Here is a 13,979-nt window from a genome sequence, read left to right on the forward strand (position 1 = left end):
CTTCCAAAAGTAAATACAAAATAATATGTGACCTTGGGTTTGGGTAGTGAGTTTCAGATACAACATCAAAAGCCATTAATTCATCGAGCACCTGGGTGGCTATGTCAGTTAACCATCTGACTCCTGATTTTGGCTCTGGTCATAATATCATGGTCATGAGATCGAGCCCCACATTGGGCTCCATCCTAGGCATGGAGACTGCTTAAGATTCTCTCCCTCTTCTTCTGCTCCTCCCCCATGTCTCTCTCAAAAAGCATAATTCATGAAAGAAGAAATTGATAAGTAGGACTTCATTAAAATTACAAATGTTTGGGGCGCCTGGGTGGCTCAGTTGGTTAAGCAGCCAACTTCGGCTCAGGTCATGATCTCACGGTCTGTGAGTTCGAGCCCCGCGTCGGGCTCTGTGCTGACAGCTCAGAGCCTGGAGCCTGTTTCAGATTCTGTGTCTCCCTCTCTCTGACCCTCCCCTGTTCATGCTCTGTCTCTCCCTGTCTCAAAAATAAATAAAACATTAAAAAAAAAAATTACAAATGTTTGCTCTGAAAAAGGTGTCAATAGAATGGAAAGACAAACCACAGACTAGAAGAAAATTTTGCAAAACCCATATCCAGTAAAAGATTTTAATATACAAAGAACTCTTAAAATACAGTAATAAGAATACAACCCAAATAGAAATAGTGCAAAAGGTCTGAACATACACCTCACCAAAGAATATACAGAGATGGCAAATGAGCAAAAGGAAAGAAGCTCATTTGCAATTAGAGAAAGTAAATTTAAAAAAATTAAAAGTCCCCGTACCCAAATTAGAATGATTAAAATTTTTAAAAAACTCAAAATACCAAAAGACAGTAATATTAATAGATTATTTTTGCTTTTGTTTTCCTTGCCTCAGGAGACATATCTAGTAAGAAGTTGGTACAGCCCATATCAAAGAAGTTACTGACTGTGTTCTCTTCTAGGACTTTTATGGTTTCAGGTCTCACATTTAGGTCTTTACTCCATTTTGAATTTATTTTTGTATGTGGTCTACGAAAGTGGCCAGTTTCATTCTTTTGCATGTAGCTGTCCAATTTTCCCAATACCATTTGTTGAAAAAGCTTTTTTGCATTGGATATTCTTTCTTGCTTTGTCAAAGATTAATTGACCATAAAATTGTGGGTTTATCACTGGATTTTCTATTCTGTTCTCTTGATCTGTATCTGTTTTTGTGCCACTTCCATACTGTTTTGATCACTACAGCTTTGTAATATTACTTGGAAGTCTGGAATTGTGATGCCTCCAGCTTTGCTTTTCTTTTTCACAATTACTTTGGCTATTCGGGTTCTTTTGTGGTTCCATACAAATTTTAGGATTGTTTGCTATTGGTATTTTGATAGGGATTGCATTAAATGTGTAGATTGTTTTGTTTTGGGTAGTATAGACATTTTAACAGTTTGTTCCTCCAATCCCTGAGCATGGAATGTCTTTCCATTTTTTTATGTTGTCTTCAATTTCTATCATCAATGTTTTATAGTTTTCAGAGTACAGACCTTTCACCTCTTTGGTTCAGTCTATTCCTGGGTATCTTATTATTTTTAGTACAGTTGTAAATGGAATTGATTCTTTAATTTCTCTTTCTGCTGTTTCATTATTGCTGTATAGAAATGCAACAGATTTCTGTATGCTGATTTTGTATCTTTCCACTTTACTGAATCCGTTTATCAGGTCTAGCAGGTTTTAGCAGTTCTAGGAGTCTTGGGTTTTCCATATAGAGTATCATGTCATCTGCAAATAGTGAAAGTTTGGCTTCTTCCTTGCTGATTTGGATGCTTTTTATTTCTTTCTGTTGTGTCTATTTTTCTGGCTAGGACTTTCAGTACTACGTTGAATAAAAGTGGTCACAGTGGGCATCCATGTCTTCTTCATAAACTTAGGGGAAAAGCTCTCAGTTTTTCTCCATTAAGGATGATGTTAAATGTGGGTTTTTCTTTTTTAACTTTTAAATTTTTATTTATTTATTTATTTTGAGAGACAGAGGTACAAGTAAACAAGGGACAGAAGAGAGGGAGAGAGAGAGAGAGAAGCAGGACTCACCCGAAATAGGGCTCGTGTTCACCTGAAATGGGGCTCATGCTCACCTAAAGTGGAGCTTGAGCTCACCTGATGCGGGGCTCGAACTTGGGAACCATGAGGTCATGACCTGAGCCGAAGTTGGATGCTTAACCAACTGAGCCACCCAGGAGCTCCTGGAGAGTATTATTTTAAAGGTATCAACTTAAACTGCAAGGATGTCCATTAAATATCACTATTAAACATGGCGATAGGGAAGCCTTGTTGTCAAAATGCCCACTTAACCCAGCCAAGCATCTCAAACCCACCCTTTGCTGACCTTCTGTAATCCCATTTTTTAAAGTTTTCCTTTAAAAAAACTTTTTTAAAAAACTTAAAAAAAAAAACTTTTTAATGTTTATTTTTGAGAGAGATAGATCATGAGTGGGGAAGGGGCAGAGAGAGAGACACAAATACGAAGCAGGCTCCAGGCTCTGAACTATCAGCACAGAGCCTGACGTGGGGCCTGAACCCATGAACCACGAGATCATGACCTGAGCCAAAGTCAGACACTTAACCGACTGAGCCATCCAGGCGCCCCTCTTATTTTTTTTTAAATAATTTTTTTAAATAATTGAAAGTAGAGGGATACATGTTGGTAAATGCTAACTGTCCATATTCACATAGAGATACTGTGTGATCTCTGAGCCCAAAATATAGAAAAAGGAGGAAAAAAGCTAAAATTCTATGCACTGCTGTACAGGGGCACAGCACCCTCCAGCTTCTAGCAAGTGAGGGAGCAGAGCTCTTTTTCCCACAGAGCACAGTGGTGTTGATTCTATACTGTTTTTGTTGAGACAGGAATCAATAAAAATGAATTTAGAACAGAAAGGGATATTCTTTTCCCACTGTGTTCTCAAGGTATTCTCCTCCCTCAGATAAGTTGAGGACCATGTTATAAAGGGAGAAAAAAGAGACATCAAAAAACAGGGCAAGGGGTGCCTGGGTGGCTGAGTTGGTTAAGTGTTTGACTTTGGCTCAGGTCATGATCTTTTGGTTCGTGAGTTCAAGACCCACGTTGGCCTCTGCGCTGCTGGTGCAGAGCCTGCTTGGGATTCTTGCTCTCTTCTTGCTCTCTGCCCCTCCCCCACTCGTGCTTTCTCTCCCTCTCCAATAAACAAATTAAAAAAAAAAAAAACGGTAAATGAGCACAAGAGGAGGGAAAAAAAAAAAGTGTACAGCTTGCTCTTAGGGACCAGAGAAAATTTTAAAAAGGAAGGTTGGAATCCATCAGTGTTCCATTAGGTATCTTCTCTTTCATCCTCCTGTCCTTCCTCCTCCTCCTCCTCCTCTTCACCTTCATCTTCATCACCTCTTCTTCACCTTCATCCTTATGTCCTTTTTCATCTTCCAGTCCTTCATTGTCATCTTCTTCCCCTTCCTCTTCATCGTCCATATCAGGAGCCAAGTAGGACTGTAATAGATTTGGCCAAATATCATCCTTGCTGACCTCTCCTAACTCATCTGCACCAGCCCCTCTGGTTTTTAAAGCTGACATTATGGGGTTAATCTTCCCAGTGTGAGTTCCTGATGTAGGGGCCCATTTCTCTCCCTCCTGTGGGCAGCCTTTCTTTGCCTTTCTGACCTTCCTAACCTTTCAGATGCAGCTTCTTCTCTATATTTACTTGGTGGAGTTTGTTATGTCAATCTTCAAACTGTTCTCCAGTTTATTGACTCAGATGTGGATGATATCTAGTTGTAAACATGGGTTGGGGTGAGCTCAGGGTCCTCCTTATCTGCCATCTTCCTGCAACCTCCTGAGGTAAATATTTTTTATTCTTTGAGGAAAGTACACCTTTCCTTTCTCTAGGCTCTTCATGTAGAATTTTGTGTCAAACTAGAATTGGGCTGGCTTTACAGTTTTGTTACTATGGTTTCTCTCTACACCAGAGACTTAGAACCATGTAAAGATGCTTTGTTGTTGTGTCCCTGCTTGGTTTTGGGTTTCCTCCTTTGTACTGCTCGCAGGACAGGATCTTTCTTACTCAACTTTCCCTGTGTGTGATTCTAATTTCACTCAGTGCTTGTGAGGGTAGAATAGGGGAGAGTATTCTCCAATGTTTGGATTAAGACTTAGTCTTTTTTTTTTTTTAATGTTTATTTTGAGAAAGACACACACACACACACACACACATACACACCGCAAGAGGGGGAGGGGTAGAAGAGCATCCCAAGCAGGCTCTATGCTCTCAGTGCAGAGCCTGATGTGGGGCTCCATCTCACAGACTATGAGATTATGACCTGAGCTGAAATCAAGAGTTGGACATTTAACCAATTGAGCCACCAAGGTGCCCCCCCCAACACTTTTTTCTTTCTGAATGATAGGCAGAAATATGCAAAAGATGTTCACTAAATTTCAAGCCTGTTTTTGATGATAGTGTTGGTAGTAATTTATTGCTTTTTTATTTCTACTTTCCTGTCTTTCTCTCTTGTTCAGCAATAGAGCAGATGCAGAAATGTAAACAAGAGGGGCACCTGGGTGGCTCAGTTGGTTAAGTGTCTGAGGTCACGATCTCGTGGTCCATGAGTTTGAGCCTGGAGCCTGCTTCTGATACTATGTCTCCCTCTCTCTCTGCCCCTTCCCTACTCATGCTCTGTCTCTCTCTCTCTCAAAAATGAATAAATGTTAAAAATTAAAAAAAAAAAGTAAACAAGAGAGGCTAATGTCCAGGAAGTGACAAGAGCCCAGAGTAAGGGGCCTTTCTCTATTTATTAGAATCAGAAGGCCTGCATACATGATGGACATGTAGAAACAATAAAATAGTAATCATTAATCCATGTGTGTGAGAAAAGGGGTTTCGAAGGTAGGCGGTGTTAGGGGTTAGGGTCAAGACAAATCAGCATAGCATCTCAGTGCTTTTACTTCAGGCACTTTACTTAAAGCAGGCACCATATCTGTTTATTTTATCTTAACTTTTCTAGGGATTAAGGTAAGTGGGGCATGCCACCTTAAGGTTAACAAGGCATTTTTCTTGCTAGCTAGCCTTGGGCTTTTTCACCCTGCAGCCGCTTTCAGCTCTATCCTTTTTTTTTTTTTTTTTTTTAACTTAACGACTAGCCTTGGGCACTTTCTACCTGTGGCAGCTTTCCTCCCCTACCTGTTACTGTGGAAGCAGAAGCGGCTTTCTTCTCTAAGCCTTGTTAACCCATTGGTGTAAGCCTAGAGAATTCTTAAACTTATTCCCCACAGTTCCCTCTTGTTTTTCTTGGTTCTTCTGGTCTTGTGTGAGAGGACTGTCCATGACGAGCTCTTGGTCCTTGTTTTGCGGTCGGGTGGCTTGGAGGGTGATTCTGCAAAGATGTAAAAAGAGACACAGAGTTATCCAGAATTTGAGATGGATGCTGGCTATAAATGAGAAAGGATTTAGGTTATGCTACATTGCCCAGGAATCAGCCCATTCATTTCTGAGTTGGTCTTCTGCATATTGTACTTGTTGGTGCAAGGTCACATCTAAGTTTTCTATATTGTTACAAAGGTTGGAAGAAAAAACACTGCGAAGGTGTGTCTAGACAGCATCCCAAGATTGAGAGTGATTATAAGGAACGCCAGTCACGCAAATATGTTGGTAGTTAGGGTCGCAGGTTAGTTTAGAGTGGAGGATCAAGGCGTCCTGTCTTTTCTCAATAAATTCCACTGCAGTCTCAAGAGCTTCGAGGTGGGCCAGAACTTGTCTATCAGTAGAAGTTTGGCTTATTAATTCTTCAATAGCGTTAACTCTAAATTTATTAAGGACATAGCTATTTGGATAGTATAATGTAGACTGATTCCAGTGACAGTGGCAGAGGCGATAATGCCTACTGCTGCTAAGATACCCATGATCAACAGGCCAACAAATCATTTTTGTCTTATAGTTGAGTGCCAGTGTTGAACAAGCTTGGAAAGAGCATCTAGTCCCAATGGATGCATATAGGGCTCAGAGCTTTTAACAGGAACCCAGGCCGAGACATGCCAAGTACTAATACTTGTACTAAGTACTATTATTTGTATCTGTAACAGGGTTATACGAGGTGGAGAGTGAGTGGTAGGTGATAAGATAGACATAGTTTGGGGCTAGAGTGTACAGAACCCACAAGGTTTTCCTTGGTAATTTGCATTTCATTGTGGTGAAAACAACAAGCCATCTGAAGATTTTAAATACAGTTTTTTAGATGAAATATTTCAGACAGAAAATACTGGAAATGACATACTGAACACTTCTTACCACTATTCTGCTTTAACAAATCTTACACTTTACCATGTTTGTTTTAGATTTTTAAAAAATTTAAATAACATAGGTACAGTTGAAGTCCCTTTTGTACTTCTCCATTCCACATAAGTAAGTCCTGTTCTGAAGGTGTATATCCTTACTATGCATTTTTATACTTTGTGCAGTTATAGATTAATGGTATTTTGATGTACTTAAACTGTAAAATTTATATCATTTTATTTATCCCACCATTTGATTTTTTTCACTCATGTGTTTGGACATATAGGGTAATGAGCAAGTATGGACTTCTGTATCCATAGTAGTTATTTACAGCCCATGTCCTTTCTGATTAATACCTATACTAGTTTTTAAATTTTTTAGTATTTCACCATTGGATTTATCTGATTTGATAAATGTATTGATCTAGTCAATTTATTTCAATTACTGTGTCATATTCCACTTGGTGAAAATACAGTAGATCTATTATTCTATCGATGGACTTTTAGGTTGTTTCTAGTTATTGACTTAAAATGCAGTGAAATATATGAGTTCTTATGAACATCTATGAGAATTTCTTTAGTTTTTAAACTTAAAGTTAAAATTGCATTGTATTTAAAGTGAAATGTGTGTTACTCTCCAGATTGATTGTCCTAATTTATACTTTCACCAAAGGGTCTGAGAATACTGGTTTCTCTATATCATTTTCTTTCCTGTCTATATCCCTTCCCCCCCACCCCACTTGTTCTTTTCAGCAGTTTGTTATTATTTGTTTTTAAAAATTTGCCAGTATAATGGATATAAAATGGTATCTTGTGCTTATGCGAAGATCTTTTCATAGCCTTATTACTGATTGCTTTTTTATTTTCTGAAGTTTCTGTTCATGTCATTTACTGTTATCTGTTGGCTTGTTTTATTTTTTAATTTTGTTAATTTGTGACTTTTAATATTCTGGATTCTGTTTTACGTTAGTTTTTTTTTTTTAATGTTGTAGATATCATTCTTCCTAAAAATTTGTTTGAAAACAATTTCATACTTCAACAATTTACCAAAAAATAATACAATGAACACATTTATTCTCTTATCAAGATTTGTCTTTTGTTCACATTTTACATCACTTGTTTTATCTTTTGTGCTCCTCCTCTTCCACTGTGAATAGTTTTTTTCTAGACTGTTTGGTCCTTTACTTATAAATACTTAAGTGGATACTTCCTAAGAATTGGATTTGTTTTTATAACCATAGTAAATTTGTCAACCTCATTTTTCTAAACTACCCTTCATATTACATAGCCATGTTTTCTTAATAGCATTTTTACCCCTTCTAAGTTTGCATTCAGTCTAGGTACAAGTATTGCATTTACTTGTCATGTCTTTTTAGCCTTCTTTAATCTGCAGCATTTCTACAGCCTTGAAAAACTGTAGTACAGTATGGCAACCTGAATATTCATGTTGCAGTCTAGAATACACAACGATTCCATCAAAATGTAGTGAGACATTTATGATCAGGAAAATATTCTCCCTATCAAACATGTCTCCTTGTATTTAGCCTTTTACCTTGCCCATTATTTACCATGATTGTTTTGTAACTCTGGTACTCTCTCTAGATTTATCAGTCAGGCCTCAGCATAATACCATAAGCACAAAACCTACCTTCTCTCTGATTTATTTATTATCATGAGGGATTCGAATTCTTAGCTGTTTTTCAATGGCTTATAATTTATCATATTTATTTTTGTGATCAAAATGATCTAGATTTTTTGGACAGTGTGAGCCCCTTCAAACTGTCTTTTTGTGTTTTTGTGATATATCCCCAACACATATTTGAGTACGTCCTTACTTTTGTCGTTGTAAGACTCATCTTGTACCTATCCTGCCTCATCTTACAATTATACATTTTTTTAGGAGCCTTTTAGTGGAGGAATAGTATTTAGAAACCGAGATCTAGGCAGTAGGTTGCTCATTGCTCCTGGGGTTTTTGCCCTTTCAGCTAGGAAGTACATGTGTACATATACACAGATACACAAATATATATAAACAAAAACACATATATTTAAGAAGTCTGGACAGCTTCTATACAACAAAGGATAGAGAGGGATAACCTAGAGAATGGTAGGAGAGACACACTAATGATGGGAAACCCATTCCTGATGCTTAAAACTGCAGTAGGGAAGGACAGTACTGAGGGACCAGAAGCAGATTCATCTGCCCTGGGGCACAGAAAAATTGTAGTTGGAAAAGGCAACTGAAATATAAAGGAACTACTCTTCTGCCAAATGGTAGGTGGCCTGCTGGAATTCTCTCCATGGTTGGGGGTGGGGGGTGCTGATAGACACTAATGTTTACATTTCCTTCCACTTTGGTAGTGCAGACAATAGCAGGGTCTGGACACCCTAACAGGCCTGCTGTCTCAGTAAGCCCTAGCCCCCTAGGTCAGTTTCATTCTTTTACATGTAACTGTCCTGAAACTGGGCCACTTTCTTACACCATACACCAAAATAAACTCACAAGGGATTAAAGACCTAAATGTGAGCCCTGAAACCATAAAACTTCTAGAAGAGAACACAGGAAGTAATCTCCTAGATATTAGCTTTAGCAACATTTTTCTAGCTATGTCTTCTAAGGCAAGGGAAACAAAAGCAAAAATAAACTATTGAAACTACACCAAAATAAAAAACCTTGCACAGCAAAGCAAACCATCAACATAATAAAAAGGCAACCTACTTGATGGGAGAATATTTGCAAATGATATATCTGAGAAAGGGTTAATATCCAAAATATATAAAGAACTATACAACTCAACACCAACAAAACAATCCAGTAAAAAAATGGGCAGAGGACCTGAATAGATATTTTTCAAAAGACATACAGATAGCAAGTGACAAATGAGGGTGTGCTCCGCATTGCTAATCATTAGGGAAATGCAAATAAAAACCACAATGAGATACTACCTCACATCAGTCACAATGGCTAGTATCAATAAGCCAATAAATAACAAATGTTTATGAGGATTTGGGAAGTAGGGAAACCTCATGCACTGGTGGTTAGGAATGTAAACTGGTATAGCCAGTGTGGAAAACAGTATAGAGCCTCCTCAAAAAATTAAAAATAGAAATATCATATGATCCCATAATCCCATCACTGGGTATTTACTCAAAGAAAACAAAAAACACTAACTTAAACAGATAACATGCACCCCTGTGTTTAGTGTAGTGTTATTTATAATAGCAAAGTTACGGAAACAACCCAAATGTCTATCAGTAGGTAAATGGATAAAGATATGTGTGGGTGTGTATAAGTAATATAATGGAATATTACTCGGTCATTAAAAATAATGAGATCTTGCCATTTGTGACAACATGGATGGACATAGAGGGTATTATGTTAAGTGAAATAAGTCAGCCAAAGAAAAATAATTACCATATGATTTTACTTGCAGGAAAAGCATTTCACAAAATCCAACACCCATTTGTGATAAAAAGTTACAGTAAACTAGGAATAGAGGGGAATTCCCTCATCTCATAAAGATGATCTATCCATAGACAAACTACAGCTAACATTATGCTTAATGGTGAGAAACTAGAAGCTTTCTCATTAAAATCAGGTAAAAGCAAGGATGTCACCTCTTACCACTTCTTTTCAACATTGTACTGGAAATTCTAGCTAATGCAATAGGGCAAAAAATAGAAATTAAAGGAATACAGATTGGGAAGGGAAAAGTATAACTGTCTTTTCAGATGATGTGATTGTGTAGAAAATCCAAATTGATGGGGCGCCTGGGTGGCGCAGTCGGTTAAGCGTCCGACTTCAGCCGGGTCACGATCTCGCGGTCCGTGAGTTCGAGCCCCACGTCAGGCTCTGGGCTGATGGCTCGGAGCCTGGAGCCTGTTTCCGATTCTGTGTCTCCCTCTCTCTCTGCCCCTCCCCGGTTCGTGCTCTGTCTCTCTCTGTCCCAAAAATAAATAAATGTTGAAAAAAAAAATTAAAAAAAAAAAAAAAAGAAAATCCAAATTGACACACACACAAACTGGAACTAAAATGATTGTGGCAAGGTTGTGAGATACAAGGTTTTTGTCAATTGCTTTTTTGTATACCACCACTAAAAAGTGGAATTTAAAGTTAAAATGCAATACCATTTACATTGACACCTCCCAAAATGAAATACTTAAGTAGAAATTTAATAAAATATATACCAGATCTATTTGAAGAAAATTATAAAATTCTGATGGTAGAAATCAAGATTTAAATAAATGGAGAGATACTCATGTTTGTGGATAAGGAAGACTCAGTATCTTTAAGATGTATGTTCTTTCCTACTTGATTGATAGATTCAATGTAATCCTAATCAAAATCTCAGGAACTTATTTTGTGGATATCAACAAACTGCTTCTAAAGTTTATATGGAGGGACAAAAAGACCCCACATTTCCAACCACATTATTCTAGGAGAAGGACAAACTTAGAGGACTGATACTATTGTACATCAAGACTTACTTTAAAGATACAGTAATCAAAATACTGTGGTATTATCCAACAAATAAATATATCAATGAAATAGGATAGCCAGAAATAGACCCAAATAAATATTGTCAACTGACCTATGACAAAGGAACAATGTCAGTACAATGAAAGCAAAAGTAATCTTTCTAACAAACAGTGTTGGAACTACTAGATATGCATATGGGAAAAATGAATCTAGACACAAACCTTACACTCTTTGTAAAAATTAACTCCAAATGAATCCCAGGCATTTTACAGTAAATTTAAAATGCAAATTTAAAGTCCTACAAGATAATAGAAAACCTAAGTGACCTTGGGTATGCCAGTAACTCTTTAGATACACCAAAGGCACAGTCTATGAAAGAAATAGTTGATAAGCTAGACTTCATTAAATTAAAAATCTCTGCTTCGTGAAAGACAATGTCCCGAGATTGTCAGGACAAGCTACACATTGGGAGAAAATATTTGCTTAAGACATATCTGATAAAGAGCTGTTAATCTAGTATATACAATGAATTTTTAAAATTTTTTTTAATTTTTATTTTTTTTGAGATATTTTATTTTAATTTACATCCAAATTAGCATATAGTGCAACGATGATTTTAGGAGTACATTCCTTAATGCCCCTTACCCATTTAGGCCATTCCCCCCCCCTCCCACAGCCCCTAAGAATTTTTAAAGTGGGTCAAAGTCCTTAACAGACACCTCACCAAAGAAAATATACAGATATGTTGTAAACATAAGGGAAATGTAAATTTAAAAACATCAATGAGATACCTCTACATACCTATGAGATGGCCAAATTCTGAAACATTGACAATACCATGTGCTGACAAGAATGTGGAACATCAGTAACTCTCCTTCATTGCTGGTAGAGATTCAAAATGGCTCTTACAAGAGTAAACAGACTCTTACCATACAATCCAGCAATCATGCTCTTTGATATTTACCCAAAAAAGTTGAAAACTTATGTCTACACAGTCTGCACATGAATGTTTATAGCAGTTGTATTCATAATTGCCCAGGTGGAAGTAAAAAAGACGTCCTTTAGTAGGTGAATGGATGAATAACCTGTGGTACATCCAGAAAATGGATGCATTTTAAAATGCACATAAGCACAATAGATGATGTAAAGCACTTGACAAAATCCAACACGTGTTCATGTTAAGGAATGGAAGATCACTTTCTCAACCGGATAATGGGTATTTAGGAATAATCTCCAGCTAAGAAACTTAATGTGTGTTTTTAAAAAAAATTTTTTTTAATGTTTATTTTTGAGAGAGGGAGAGACAGAGTGCAAGCTGGGGAGGGACAGAGAGAGAGAGAGGGAGACACAGAATCCAAAGCAGGCTCCAGGCTCCTAGCTGTCTGCACAGAGCCCAACGTGGGGCTTGAACTCACGAACTGTGAGATCATGACCTGAGCCGAAGTCAGACGCTCAACTGACTGAACCACCCAGGCTCCCCAAGAAACTTAATGTTTAATGACTCAATACTTTCCCCTTGAGATCAGGAGCAAGACATGAATGTCTGCTTTTACTACTTCTTTTTGACATTATACTAGAAATTTCATTCAGGTCATTCAAAGCAAGAAAAACAAATTGCATCTAGATTGGAAAGGAAGAAGAAAAATTGTATTCACAGATGAAATGATCTTCTATGTAGAAAATCCTAGGTAACCCACATAACATGATTAGATCTAATAAATGATTTCAGGAAGATTGCCAGATAGAAGAAAAAATAGAAAATAAGTTGTATTTCTGTATAGTAGCAATGAACAGTTTGAAAATGAAACTATGAAAATTCCATTTACAATAGTGCTGAAGTTTTGGGGTGATGGTGGGAGTTCGTGGGGTCCAGAGTCTACAACAGCCAAGGAAGAATTCTTGAAGATGTCTTTGGTACAAAAAGGTGATTTTATTAAAGCATGGGGACTGGACCCTTGGGCAGAAAGAAGTGCACTGGGGTTGTGAAGAGTGGTTCAGTATATACTTTGAGGTTGGAGGAGGTAAAGTCAAAAGGGAGGCCTCCAGAGGGACTTTGATATGCTAAAGAGGACTCTGAGATACCTGAGGCCTTGCTATTGTCAAGCTAAGGTTGTTTTTCCCTCTAGCAAAGCATTAAGACAGTAGGGAGTTCCTGGAGAAATGTTTTCCTCTGCCAGCCTCAATTATCTGTCAATGGGCTGCAGGTTGTAAGGAAATTTAATTTTACCTGCCATTTCCTTTTGCCTTTTTTTCCCCATATCACTATTGAGGGGTGATGTTGGGGCTCCAGAAAACTGAGCCTATAGGTTTCTGGAGATTAGACTACTGATAAGATTGCCTTTTTCTTGTAATTTACTAAGATATTTGCAAACTGATGGAGACCCATGGACAGTCAGGAGTGCCTGAGGAATATCACACATATCCCACCTAGGGTTGGGGGAAGTGTTTGCAGCCTGTCAGCTTACCTTATGTTTCCCCATCAATAGTATCCAAAAGAATAAAATACTTAGGCATAAATTGAACAAAAGAAGTGTGTAAGAGTTTTACACTGACAACTAGGAAAACCACATTACAAGAAATTTAAGAACTAAACACCTTGTTCATGAATTGGAAAAATTTGTAATGTTAAGATGGTGTCCTGGGTTGAACTATGTACCCCTAAAAGATATTATTAAATTCTAATCTCTGTTTCCTATGAATTTGATCTTATTTGGAAATAGGGGCTTTGCAAATGTCATCAAGTTAATATGAGGTTATTTTGGAGGAGGTTGGGGCTTTTATCCAATGGGACTGGTGTTCCTGTAAGGAGAGGACACAAAAGAAAGAGATATACAGGGAAAATGGCATATGATTACAAAGGAAGAGATTGATGTTTCTACACGATCAAGAACACTAAGGATTGCTAGCTACACTAAAAGCTTAGAGAAATATGGAAGAGCCTTCAGAAGAAGCACGGCTGTGAATATTTTGATTTCAGATTTCTGTCCTCCAGAATTGTGAGAGAATTAATTTCACTTGCTTTAAGCTGACAATTTCATTTCTGTCTTCTAGTCTCCAGAACTGTGGAAGAACCAGTTTTTCTTGTTTTAAGCTTTCCAGTGGTAGTTTGTTAGGCAGCTCTAGGAAATGAATACGATTGGCAGTACTCCCCAAATTGATCCAGAGATTTAGTACAGTCTCATCAATGTTCTAACTGGCTTTTTTTGTAGAAATTGGCAAGCTGAT

Source organism: Prionailurus bengalensis, chromosome X, assembly GCF_016509475.1.
Source record: "Prionailurus bengalensis isolate Pbe53 chromosome X, Fcat_Pben_1.1_paternal_pri, whole genome shotgun sequence".
Taxonomy (NCBI): domain Eukaryota; kingdom Metazoa; phylum Chordata; class Mammalia; order Carnivora; family Felidae; genus Prionailurus; species Prionailurus bengalensis.